Here is a 13435-nt window from a genome sequence, read left to right on the forward strand (position 1 = left end):
CAGGTGTATCATCGTGTAATATTTTTCATTTCCGTCAGTGTATGTATGCAACAGGAATATAGCTATCACGAATCTTTGGGTACGCGTAATACGATTTTTACCCTCCAAGAATAACAGAATTACTTTTGTTCCCCAGGAAATATTCAAAGCTATCATATACTTGCCCTTGTGAATCTTGTAAGCACAAAAGATGCATTCCACACCGTCGTTATTTTTGGTATCCGTGTTGCTTAGCACGGAGCCGGCCGGAGTGGCCATGCGGTTCTCGGTGCTACAGTCTGGAGCCGAGCGACCGCTACGGTCGCAGGTTCGAATCCTGCCTCGGGCATGGATGTTCTTAGATTAGTTAGGTTTAATTAGTTCTAAGTTCTAGGCGACTGGTGACCTCAGAAGTTAAGTCGAATAGTGCTAGCCATTTGAACCATTTAGCTCGGAGGAATTTTTCGTCCCGAGGAACAATCCTCAGAACTGAGTGTAAAAGGCATTCCATAACGGTGCACTTGGAAATGTGGCAGTTGGCATCGAAGAGAGCGTGAGTTGGGTGACGCTCACGCTCCCCCCTCACGTAGCTGTGGCGCTGCATCCTGAGGGCCAGCATTACAGCTTGTTACTGAGACGTGCTCATCAGCGGCGCACGCAAATGAGATCAGCGGCCGAGGCGGGAGGAAGCTCACGCCTTCGCAGCAGACGGCCGTTGACTTCTCTGGCGTTGAACTGAAACCCACGCTGCAGTTCCACAAAATACACGTACTTTTCATTTAATGTCTGATAACCGGACATCCCTGAACAGTCCACACAGGAAATGGAACCCAGACGGCACAGCTTTAGCGTACCGCGTAATGTATGTGTAAGAAGGAAGTTAGGGTTTACCTTCCCGTCGATGAGGAGTTCATAAGCGGTGGAAATATACATGGTGCGTCCCAGTTCCGTTATGACTGCAGCTGTAAAAAATAAAATCCGTGGGTTATGTTCACAAAATTACTGTAATTATTCAAAATAGTCTCCCCTGAATCAGTACGCAGCTAAAATCATTTTAAAGGTGTTATCAACGGACACTATTGTCCTTTTCTCGGAATTGAATTTACTATTTCAGTACAATTTTCCTGGATGTCTGAACTGCATCGTAATTGTGTCCTTTCATTGCTAACTTCTGTCTGGGGTACAGGAAGTAGACTGAGGCCCAATCCGGTGATTACGGGGGTGATCCAGGATTGTGATCCATTTGTCCCAAAAACGTGCGCACAGTTTTCACTTTCTGGGCTGGATCATTGTCTTGGAAGAGCCTCTCAGTATTTTGGTCGAATTTGATGAATTCTCCCCACAAACGATGGAGAACTCAAAAAACTTAATGTTGCCTCGCTGTTGCACCGCCATTTTCCGACAGATGTCACACACCTACTGTTACATTTGCGGTCAGGACGCCTGCTGCAATGTAGCTAGCAATTTGACCTCCTGCATGGCTGTCGTTGAAATTTCAAGGATCGTAATGCCACAACTCGTCACGAGACAGCAGTTTGGAATTTCTCACATAGAGTCGTAAGGGAACTGGAGCACTCTCTGTATACACAAACTTACTGAACACTAACCTCAGCTGGAGCTATAACGAGATGTCAAGGGCAAACACTTAATTAGAACATAATAACTTGCTTTGAAAACTGGACGCCCGCGCGCCCTCCACCATGGATTACTTCCACTGATTCTAAAACATCGATCATTCGAAAGTCAACTTGAGCTCTTTGCGCGGCGGACCTTATTGGCACGGAGTGTGGTTGTCAAGTAAACCCTAGTGCTTAATATCTTCGTAAAGGTTTTCATTCAATACAAAACCGTCCGCCTTCATAGCTAAGTGGTCATTGCGGCAGGATGTCATGCGAGGGGTCCGTATTCGATCCCTGCCTGAGTCGGAGATTTTCTCCGTTCGGGGACTGGGTGTTGTGTTTTCTTCATCATCATTTCATTCTCATTGACACGCAAGTCGCCAAAGTGGCGTCAACTAAAAAGACGTGCAGGAGGCGACCGGTCTACCGGACGGGAGCTCCTAGCCACCCGCGCATTTCAATGCAAGACTCGAGCGACGCCTTCTAAGGGAAGTAGGCAAATGAAAAGAAATTTGTGGCTGAAATCACGATATCCTGAAAGGTAGATCAAATCATGCCATCGCGGATGGGGTGTCACCGACACACACAGTTGCGTCCTGAGACGTATACGCGCAATTAACCATTTATCAAAGAGCATTAGTTGCAGTTTCAGATATTTTTGCAGATTCACAGTTATCTATGAGTGCCTTTTATTTTAAAAACCGAAGCATCCAGGTTTATAACAACAAAATATCACCTGGTGGATGTAAGACAGGCAAGGAAAAAAATCGTGTAAGAGGTCTCAGAGTGATGCCTAGTGCCCCACATATAGCTCGATTCGTGGCAACCTTTTCCGAAATTTTGCTTGAAATACTGATGAGCAATGTTTTACTTGAATCGTCTATCCAAAACTGTCTAAAGTCATACAAAATTAACAACTGTCACTGTATAGGAAATGTACACTCCTGGAAATGGAAAAAAGAACACATTGACACCGGTGTGTCAGACCCACCATACTTGCTCCGGACACTGCGAGAGGGCTGTACAAGCAATGATCACACGCACGGCACAGCGGACACACCAGGAAACGCGGTGTTGGCCGTCGAATGGCGCTAGCTGCGCAGCATTTGTGCACCGCCGCCGTCAGTGTCAGCCAGTTTGCCGTAGCATACGGGGCTCCATCGCAGTCTTTAACACTGGTAGCATGCCGTGACAGCGTGGACGTGAACCGTATGTGCAGTTGACGGACTTTGAGCGAGGGCGTATAGTGGGCATGCGGGAGGCCGGGTGGACGTACCGCCGAATTGCTCAACACGTGGGGCGTGAGGTCTCCACAGTACATCGATGTCGTCGCCAGTGGTCGGCGGAAGGTGCACGTGCCCGTCGACCTGGGACCGAACCGCAGCGACGCACGGATGCACGCCAAGACCGTAGGATCCTACGCAGTGCCGTAGGGGACCGCACCGCCACTTCCCAGCAAATTAGGGACACTGTTGCTACTGGGGTATCGGCAAGGACCATTCGCAACCGTCTCCATGAAGCTGGGCTACGGTCCCGCACACCGTTAGGCCGTCTTCCGCTCACACCCCAACATCGTGCAGCCCGCCTCCAGTGTTGTCGCGACAGGCGTGAATGGAGGGACGAATGGAGACGTGTCGTCTTCAGCGATGAGAGTCGCTTCTGCCTTGGTGCCAATGATGGTCGTATGCGTGTTTGGCGCCGTGCAGGTGAGCGCCACAATCAGGACTGCATACGACCGAGGCACACAGGGCCAACACCCGGCATCATGGTGTGGGGAGCGATCTCCTACACTGGCCGTACACCTCTGGTGATCGTCGAGGGGATACTGAATAGTGCATGGTACATCCAAACCGTCATCGAACCCATCATTCTACCATTCCTAGACCGGCAAGGGAACTTGCTGTTCCAACAGGACAATGCACGTCCGCATGTATCCCGTGCCACCCAACGTGCTCTAGAAGGTGTAAGTCAACTACCCTGGCCAGCAAGATCTCCGGATCTGTCCCCCATTGAGCATGTTTGGGACTGGATGAAGCGTCGTCTCACGCGGTCTGCACGTTCAGCACGAACGCTGGTCCAACTGAGGCGCCAGGTGGAAATGGCATGGCAAGCCCTTCCACAGGACTACATCCAGCATCTCTACGATCGTCTCCATAGGAAAATAGCAGCCTGCATTGCTGCGAAAGGTCGATATACACTGTACTAGTGCCGACATTGTCCATGCTCTGTTGCCTGTGTCTATGTGCCTGTGGTTCTGTCAGTGTGATCATGTGATGTATCTGACCCCAGGAATGTGTCAATAAAGTTTCCCCTTCCTGGGACAATGAATTCACGGTGTTCTTATTTCAATTTCCAGGAGTGTATTCATGAGAAATTGAACTAGAGAGTGATGCGGGGCACGTGACTCCGATGTCGTCAGGCTGTGTACTGACAGTCAGCATGAAGCGCAGCATCAGCGCATTTTATCGCGGCCCGTCCTTGGATGCCAGACGCATAGAACACTCCATATGCAAGGTCGTGCACAGACTGGGCTTTCCACGTGCCGCCTTATAACGTGAGTGTTTGCACAGTAGTCACCTACCATAGACACAACCGTGCAGATGACAGGGTTACTGTTAAGTAGCGTGGATCGTAATATGGAAGAGACATAATCAAGTATGTACTCGCCAGTAGCAGACGGAAAGCAGCTGTTTTATCCAGAAGCACCACCTCGCTGTGGAAAGCGAAACCTACTGCCTCACTTGTGTGCCTTTGCCAACAGCACGTCACATCCCCAAACCCACACATAGGTGATTTCCAACTCTATCACTCGGTAATCAAACTGAATTTCCATGAAGCAATATAAAATGTCAAAGTCCTCAGAGGAGCCAACCAAGATTCTGAAAACTATCTTTCTTAAATAAGACTCAAAATCATTCCCAAAAGGAAAAACGGAACCAACAACCCCAAAAGCAGAAAATATGACCCAAAGAACATAATAAACTCCAAGGAGTTTCTGATCGGAACTGAAGCCATGCAAATGTAATGAAATAAGAGAAAGCCTAATAAGCAGTCCGAACAATTAGCTCCGACAACCAAAACCAAAAAACATACCTGGTGGACGGAAGAATGTGACAGACTCATTGAACTAATAAGAAAATCATGGCAACAGTGGCAGTCACAGAAAAACGATTTTAACAGCCAAAACTTCTTAATCATGACAAAATTAGTGAGTGAAAATAACAAAAGAATAAAAAAGTCCAAGAAGACCAGCTCCTCTTTCATGTCAACGATACTCATCAAAAACAAATGGTTCAAATGGCTCTGAGCACTATGGGACTTAGCTTCTGAGGTCATCAGTCCCCTAGAACTTAGAACTACTTAAACCTAACTAACCTAAGGACATCACACACACACATCCATGACCAAGGCAGGATTCGAACCTGCGACCGTAGCGGTCACGCGGTTCCAGACTGTAGCGCCTAGAACCGTTCGGCCACCCCGGCCGGCATCAAAAACAACACAAGAAACTTTTGCAAGATCTTTAAACAAAAAGTAACCAAATACAGCCCACCAACCCTACAGCTCCAATACAAAAACGGAAATATTGCCCACAAGAATAGGGATAATTGGACAATGTTGGCAGAATATTCAAGAAAATATCTCGACTGTGAAGAACACATAGAAAAAAATAGACTGTAAGACGTCATCAATAACCAACCCTAGCTCTGAACCACCCTCCACCGTGGAACTACAGACAGTCATTTCAAATCTCAAAAACTATAAAGCCTCGGGAGAAAAAAAAACACACATGAACTTTGGAAAAAGTCAACAAAACGCCACACACTCTCTACAAAAAGTCTTTGAAGAAACAAGTATAAATGAAAGATTCTCAGATGAATGGAAGGCAGATCTCATCCAGCCACTAAATGAGAAAGAGGCCAAAATAGACTCCAACAACTACCGAGGGATCTCACTCCTAGACGTAACATACAAGACATCCTCGAAGTCCTACTAAACAGTGCAGTGCCCCAATTTGACCATCAACTTGGAGAATATCAAGCAGTTTCAGGAAAGATAGAACCTGCCCAGAACAAATCCTAAGCTTCTAAATCTTCATGGCCTATCAGAAGTCAAGAGCAAAATCAAATATTATCACTTTCATTGAATCTCAGAAAGTATCCAACTCAATAGACCGGGAATCTCTAATCTCTATACTGAAAGAATTTAGACTAGATAACAAAACCACAAACCTAATCAGAGAAACCCTAAGAACACATACTCCAAAGTCAAATTCATTGCAGAACTCTTCGACACTTTTGAGATAAAAACTGGAATACGGCAAGGAGATGGACTCTCCCCACTGCTATTTAACAACCCCCTACAACAAGTAATCAGGGAGTGGAACACGAAGCTCTATAGTGAAATCCGACCAGGAACAAAAATTAAATGCATGAAAGTCAATTGTCCAGGAGTTGCAGATTATATAGCCCTACTGACCGAGACCTGGTAAGAAGCTAAAGAACAGATCCTAGGGCTACAGAAAAAAGCTCAAATAATATGTCTCAAAATCTCCTTTGAAAAGACAAAGATAATGACAAACATAAAAGGGCACCAAAATATTTTAAAGTAGGAGAACGAAAAATAGAGATCTTGGAGAACTGATCAACTGGAATGCGCTCAAGAAAAAGGCTATGGAATCTAGAAGAAGTGAAGTGGAACTGTCCTTCCAACTCACCAAAAATGTATATAACACAAAGTCTCTCTCGTTGAAATCAAAAATAGGACATTACAATACAGTAATCAAACCGGAAGCCCTGTATGCAGTCGAAACATTGTCTATTACCAACCTTGGCCCAGTTAAAAGGCTGGAGACTAAAGAAAGGAAGATATTAAGAAAAACCCTCGGCTCCAGATTCCACAACAGTAAACTAATTAATATTAGAAGTGAAACCCTTTACCAAATTGCATAAAAATCTCAAACACAATGAGGAAAAGAAGAACTGATTTTTATAGACCCGTTTTCAGAATGAACCCAGATAGATTAACAAAATTTTTTGACTGTTTCTGCAACAAAAAAGCCCAACCAAATGGGTTTAAGGAAACGAAGAAGAACTTAAGAGAACTCCATATCATAGAAAATAAAAAAAGCCAAAGACAAGGAAAGGTTGCAAGCTTAAATGACAACCAAACGAACAATCCAAATCTCTGAAGAAGAAAGGGAAGCAGTATCAGAAAGAATGGAACAGCACTTGGCTAATAGAAAGTCACAGAATATTTAAAATTGTTTGATTTAACGTATCCCAAAGTAGGGTTCAACGAAATAAGAACAAGAAGTAACAGAGTTATCACTCGACTTGTTTATCCTATAACGTTATCTTCCGAAGAATATTCTGAGTGCTATTCGATATACGGCGGAAAAACACAGTGAATGTAAATGGTTCAAATGGCTCTGAGCACTATGGGGCTCAACTGCTGAGGTCATCAGTCCCCTAGACCTTAGAAATACTTAAACCTAACTAACCTAAGGACGTCACACACATCCATGCCCGAGGCAGGATTCGAACCTGCGACTGTAGCGGTCGCGCGGTTCCAGACTGTAGTGCCTAGAACCGCTCGCCCACAACGGCCGGCAAAGTGAATGTAAAAACTGGGCAATGGTAACATCAGATACAAACGAACCTTCTGTTCGGTCATGGTCATCTACGAGAACGTGATGAAAAGTAATGGCACCGAACTTTTTCTGTAAGGATTCTTAAAGCTTTTTAAATAAAACAACCATTATTAACATTCTACATCTCTGTTCTTCATGTCTACGTATTTGCGGCATTCTGCTGCCAGAGGGCTCTGAATGGTAAAGTGTAACATGGTGGTGCGTAACGTAATTATGTCGGTGTGTGAGAAATAGCGTGCTGCAATTGAGTTTCGAATTCAAAGAGTTCTTTCATACGTAGAATATACTCCCCTTCAGCATGACAGCGTTGCGACAAGGTGATGCCTTGCGTTCACTGTCACTGATCATCCTCGATTCAGTTCCAGCTTGACACCATCCATTTTTCATCTCTTCCCAAAATTTAAAGATAATCTTCAAGAACTTTACATTGATAGTGATGAAGCGGTGCAGGCAGATGTGAGGTTGTGGTTCCGTCAACAAAGTAGCTTCTAGTCGTCTTGGGACTGATAAATACAGCTCCTGTGTGGTTTTCAAGGGAAACTTCCTCCATTCTTCCTTCAAAAGAGTGGGGAGTTCTGGTAACGATGAAGGAAGTGCATAGCGATCACGCAGTCTTCTCTCCAATGTAGACCACAATGTCTCAATAATACTGAGATCTGGTGACTACGGTGTCCAGGGGAGATGCGAAAATTCGTCCTCGTGCTCACAAAATCGGTCCTGCACGATGCGAGCAGTGTGAACAAGGGCATTGTCTTCTTGGAAAATTGCATCACCACTGGGGAACAAACATTATACCATAAGACGGGCCTGATAGCCAAAATGGCCACATAATCTTGGCAGTAAAGCGATCTTGCAGTGTAAGCATGAGGCCCACAAAATAAAATGATTTGGCTGCCCAAATCAATACCGAATCCATGCCATGTTTCACTCTTGGGACGTAAGCTCGACCAGAAGTTGGATACAATGTGAAACAAGACTCATGCGACCAAATGATTTTCTTCCATTGCTCCATGGTGCAGCTATAGTGGTTTCGGTACCACGTTTTCCTGTTACGGGCATTTACATCACTGATGTGTGGTTCTGGGATACGAGCTCACTTAAGGAGATTGTTTTGGTACTGAAAGGGTTCACGAGTGCGACATTCAGTCCTGCAGTGACTCTTCGAGCTGTCGTTCTCGTATTTGTCGTTACAATCCTCTTCAGCGACCGTCTGCCACGATCATTCAACAGACACTTTCGTCCGCGTTGTGACTTACTGGATGATGTTTTTCCGCTTTCCTTGTATACGGCATAACTCTTTGATACGGTGCTTCCTGAAACACTAAACACTTCGGCTACTTTGGTAAGAGAAGAATCCACCACATGGACACCAACAGTTGGCCCACGTTCGAATTTACACTACTGGCCATTAAAATTTCTACACCAAGAAGAAATGCAGATGATAAACGGGTATTCATTGGACAAATATATTATACTAGAACTGACATGTGATTACATTTTCACGTAATTTGGGTGCATAGATCCTGAGAAATCAGTACCCAGAACAACCACCTCTGGCCGAAGTAACGGCCTTGATACGCCTGGGCATGGAGTCAAACAGAGCTTGGATGGCGTGTACAGGTACAGCTGCCCATGTAGCTTCAACACGATTCCACAGTTCATCAAGAGTAGTGACTGGCGTATTATGACGTGCCAATTGCTCGTTCACCATTGACCAGACGTTTTCAATTGGTGAGAGATCTGGAGAATGTGCTGGCCAGGGCAGCGGTCCAACATTTTCTGTATCCAGAAAGGCCCGTACAGGACCTTGCGGTCGACATTATCCTCCTGAAATGCAGGGTTTCGCAGGAATCGAATGAAGAGTAGAGCCACGAGTCGTAACACATCTGAAATGTAGCGTCCAATGTTCAAAGTGCCGTCAATGGGAACAAGAGTGACCGAGGCGTGTAACCGATGGCATCCCATAACATCACGCCGGGTGATACGCCAGTATGGCGAGTCCGAATACACACTTCGAATGAGCGTTAATCACGATGTCGCCTAACACGGATGCGACCATCATGATGCTGTAAAAAGAACCTGGATTCATCCGAAAAAATGACGTTTTGTCATTCGTTCACCCAGGTTCGTAGTTAAGTACACCATAGCAGGCGCTCCTGACTGTGATGCAGCGTCAAGGGTAACCGCAGCATAGTCTCCGAGCTGATAGTCCATGCTGCTCCAAAACGTCCTCGAACTGTTCGTCCCCATCTGCTGACTCAGGGATCGAGACGTGGTTGTACGATCCGTTATAGCCATGCGGACAAGATGCCTGTCATCTCGACTGCTAGTGATACGAGGTCGTTGGGATCCAGCACGGCATTCCGTATTACTCTCCTGACCCACCGATTCCATATTCTGCTAACTGTCATTGGATCTCGACCAACGCGAGCAGAAATGTCGCGGTACGATAAACAGCAATCGCGATAGGCTACAATCCGACCTTTATCAAAGTCGGAAACGTGATGGTACGCATTTCGCCTTGTTACACGAGGCATTACAACGTTTCACCAGTCAACGCTGGCGCCAACTTTGTGTGAATGCTCTGGAAAGCTAATCATTTGCATATCACAGCATCTTCTTCCTGTCAGTTAAATGTCGCGGCTGTAGCACGTCATCTTCGTGGTGTAGCAGTTTTAATGGCCAGTAGTGTACTTAGCTCCGACGCACAATAATAAACTCACAGCTACACAGAACACTATTCTGAACACGACCGACGCTTGTAACATACTGAGGACATTGCGCAGATACTATTCGTGATCAAATACAACAGTGCAACCCGCAGGCTTGGCTAGAATGCAGTGGTTATTGCTCATTAACAGCAAGAGATTAAATAACTTCTAACAAATGTTGCGATGGTTTCAGAAACGAAGTCCTAGTGATATCTTTCCCCAGTACCTCGTGAACGGACAGTGTGGACCGCGTTTAAGAGGCACCAGGAGAAGAAATGTTATACTTTGAAATCGAACGGTAGCATGAAGGAAGCAGAGTTAATCTGCTAAATAAAGAAACATGATGGATACCTCAGATAATTCAGGCTACCTGCATAGCTGATACCGCAAGTATGACTTTCCATAAACTAATTCACTGACAATCTTGGCGTAAAAAAAATAAAGGTTGGCGTTTATAAGCATTGATTACGAAGTTCATCACTCGCCCTTCGCAGTACATGGACATTTCAAAAAAAATATTGCGTTACTTTTATCATACATTTCAACATAAAAAGTGGAATTTTATTGAAGCAGCAGTAGTAATACTTAATATAACCTTCTTATTTTTTTGAAATCACCACGCTATTACCTACGAGCTTCATATTATAAACAGTAGAAAAATGATATCCACATTTCAGTACAATGAGTGTAACCGTGTAACGTACGTCGCCATGAAAATGAATTTTCTGATACACTCGTAGGTCCCTCTGTTTACTGGTGGATGACGGAAGCAGAACAGAACAAAATTCGTATAAGGGTACAAAGCTAAATCTACCAAGGTCTACTAAAGCAATTTGAGGAAGAGCACATGGATAACAATTTAAGAGAGGTTCTATCGTGATAGTTTAAGGAATAAACTTAGCATTCACCAAAATTAACACTGCCTTCTCAGTCCAAGCACTGCAGCTGATCAGTGGATTTGAGTGTACATTCGCAGCTGTAAATAAAAACTTTCTTCCTCGGAGAATAAATGTTGCCACCAAGTTCCTGTATTTCCCCTTTTTCGAAGAAATTTACGACAAACGTAAGTTCTTTCCTCAGCAATATAAATCATCTTTAAGTTGTCAGAAAGTTAGAAAGCCTTAACAATGTTAAATCGCAGCAATCAGACTTTAAGTATTATTAGCTACAATTTCAGAATAATACAGCATCTTTCTTGAATAGGTACATGAAAAACGTAGAAGTAAAAAGTAAGGTAATAACTAGGTTTACACCCCATATCACATAGCGATTGTGTGAGACAGAACATTAGCACAGCTGGATAACGATAGAGGACTGGCTCTGTTTCGGTTTTTCTGTAATACAGCACAGCAACTCATTTGGAATGATTTGGGTAAACCACGGAAAAGCTAAAGTAGTTGAACTCTGCTCATCCTTATCAACATTCCAGTGTCTAGCCACTCTTCCATCTCGCCCGAGAAAGTGCAACTTATTAAGACAATGCTCTTATATCGTACGTTTGACTGTTGTTAGTGAACATTGGAGAGTATGATGTACACTACAACAGGTAGATCTTTTTTATATATAATCGATCACGTGTGTTGCTTTTCACACACACACACACACACACACATACGTAAATGCACGCCGTTATTATAGGGGAAAGAGGGTGGGAAGGTAAGTCAATGACCTTTTTTGAGGAACCATCCCTGCATTGCCACAAGATCGATTAAGGAAACCGCGAAACTTATAAACCAAATGGGCGAACGAAGACGAGCCGTACTCCTTCCGAATATAACGAAAATTGACTGCTTTCACTTGGTAATCACTACAGTACGATCTGAACGTTTACTGCTCGATGCTGTCGTACTGTGGCGCCCACTGCACTGACCTAGTGATTCATTCCTCAACGGCATTGTCACTTTTATTTACTTCACAGTGAAATAAGTTAATCTCTCATTTATGTCGATGCAGTTCTGCCTTCTTGACAAATTAAGGAGCTGAACTTCTCAGCAAATAAAAATACAAATGATGTATATATGCAGACTGAAGCGACGAATGGAAATTTGTATCAAAGCCTGGATTCGAACCCTTGGCACAAATTTTAGTTGCAGTCTACATATATACATCATTAATGTCTGATACTTGAGAAGTTCTGTGGATCCATATAGTTTCATTTAAAAGTGTAGATGATCGGACGCAGAATAACTTTTTATTGGTCCGATTCCAATCTCGGGAGTATGTACGTATAATATGCAAGGAAACGAAAAGTACTTTCTTGTCATACATTTAATTGACATACAACTCTTCAGTTCTGTTTCAATGATTCGATCTCAGCGAATTATTCAGTTTGCAAAGTGGAATGCAGTTTGCATTGGTTAACTGAATATCAGCTTTTTTTTATTTTCTGACTGTGAAAACCATCTGCTTCATTTAGATGTACACTTACCAGCCTTACCACCATGCCGAACATTATTATACGATACTAAAATGTATACAAGCTCTACGCCAGGCCGAGAGGACCTAAGGGTTGTGTACCGGCCGCCGTGTCATCCTCTGCCTTTCGGCGTCATGTGATTGCGGTAAGGAGGGCACGTGGTCATCACAACGCTCTCACGGCCGTTTTGCAGACTTTCCAGACCATGGAGTCACTGCTACTCGGTGAAGTAGGTCCTCAATTGGCATCACGAGGCCAAGTGTACCCCATAGCAGTCCTGTCATCAAGGAAATATCCTCTGCAGTACCGGAAACGAACCTGGGTCCTCCGCATGCAGCCATCTTAATAGGTGGACTATCATACGATACTGCCAGAGGAAAGTGTGTTGTGGTGACTGCGAATCGATTCTAGCAAGCAACTCTGACGACCAGACCAGAGGTAAGTCGCCGTGCGCGGTTAGCTTAAGTAACAGAAGCTCCACCAGACGGTACGTGTAGGAATCCGTTATAATGAATATGAGAAATGACGTGAAATAAATCTGAGATATATGTGTGTTTGTGTTTATTGTGTCATAAAATGGGTGTTAATTTATATGAAACGTGTAGGGATTCTTGGCCCAGTGAGTTGATAAAGAGCCGAGGCGAGGTTTGTAATATCTCATACAGTTACGTGATTTTTGTATTATGGTGGTGTAAGGTAATGATTGGCAAAGCTGTAGCCGAATATCTATGTTCTGGAACAACCGGTTTGCGCTCGATGTCCCGCGCAGCGCTTTGTTTTAGAGGTGTTGAATACAAAAGTGATGGTATTTTGTATCCACGGGTCAGAATTAAAATCCCCGGAATACGAAAAGTAGTAGTATATGTGTGATACGATGGGACTTCATAAAGTATGCCACACAATTGCATCACAGCGTTGTAGTCAACAGCGTGGTAACTGGAAGCGTAGTAGAAAATTAAAGCACACCAGACAGTACGATTATAGGTGACAGAACGTCTAAATTACATACAGATTCGCAGTGAAATTCTGGCGGTATAATGACCAAATGCAATGTGGC

General features: G+C 44.2%; 1 protein-coding gene across 7 annotated transcripts in view; it reads right to left on the reverse strand.

Annotated features, from left to right (window-relative positions):
• Positions 1–13435, reverse strand: part of LOC126298847 (nuclear factor 1 X-type) — a 1745828-nt gene that overhangs the window by 858565 nt on the left and 873828 nt on the right. The window lies entirely within an intron of this gene.

The sequence above is a fragment of the Schistocerca gregaria genome, chromosome X (genome assembly GCF_023897955.1).
Source record: "Schistocerca gregaria isolate iqSchGreg1 chromosome X, iqSchGreg1.2, whole genome shotgun sequence".
Taxonomy (NCBI): Eukaryota; Metazoa; Arthropoda; class Insecta; order Orthoptera; family Acrididae; genus Schistocerca; species Schistocerca gregaria.